The sequence below is a fragment of the Sinocyclocheilus grahami genome, unplaced genomic scaffold (assembly GCF_001515645.1).
Source record: "Sinocyclocheilus grahami isolate Dianchi unplaced genomic scaffold, SAMN03320097.WGS_v1.1 scaffold492.1, whole genome shotgun sequence".
Taxonomy (NCBI): domain Eukaryota; kingdom Metazoa; phylum Chordata; class Actinopteri; order Cypriniformes; family Cyprinidae; genus Sinocyclocheilus; species Sinocyclocheilus grahami.
The window spans coordinates 106,374-107,223 of record NW_015505671.1 but is presented as its reverse complement, the minus strand read 5'-3'; the positions used below and the strand labels follow the sequence as shown (position 1 = coordinate 107,223).

The 850-nt window shown below is 37.4% G+C and overlaps 1 protein-coding gene across 1 annotated transcript in view; it reads left to right on the top strand.

Moving 5' to 3' along the window:
- The window catches only part of LOC107554145 (laminin subunit alpha-2-like), a 268,279-nt gene that overhangs the window by 173,155 nt on the left and 94,274 nt on the right, over positions 1-850 (top strand).

Here is an 850-nt window from a genome sequence, read left to right as displayed (position 1 = left end):
GTGTGTGTGTGTGTGTGTGTGTGTGTGTGTGTGTGTGTCTTCATTTATCTGGCATCCATGGGGTGCCACTGACAGTTTGTGCCAGGGCCGCTTCTCGTTGGTTGCTACGGTGACAGCGCACCTGTTCCTAGCAGACAGATGGCTGTCAATCACCCACAGCAATGGCTGCCACAGTGACTTCACATCCACATGGCGCGTGCAGATTTATCATCACTGCATGATCATTTTTGATCATTAACATGACATTGTTGGAAGTTTACCTCTCAAAATGTATTTTTGTAAAAAGGGAACAGAGTACAGACTGGAGACAGAGGCACAGTCTTGTGGTTTGGTTTGATCTGCAATATCTGCATGGCTGTTAAGTGCTGTGATCTGGGCTGTGTTTATGAAGGTCTTTGAGTCACTAAACGAGACTGAAGGAGGTTTTACATAAATGCAGAAGATATTGTACTGTTTGCATGACTAAACAAGGCACATTCCACGAGTAGGTGCAAAAACAGCTCTGTATAAAGTCAATTTTTGTTGTTATTTTTCTAAAGGTTAAACGCCACCTACACATGAAAAACATCTGTTCTTGTCAGCAGGTTAAACTAAAAATTATATGAGAGGTTTTGTTTTATTTTCCATTTCTACATTTATGGCACATTTAGAAATCCACTTTTAAAGAGTTTTAGTTCCCAGTTGGTCTGATTTCATTTTGTAGCAGTAATCATTAAATAAATGTACACAACTTAAACAAAATAATTCTGTTTGTTTATTATCTTATTAGTTTTATTTATTATTTTTTTAATGCACCAGAATGGATAAATCAGCAATCCCCAATATTAATTTCATTTAGCCTAAATTAATA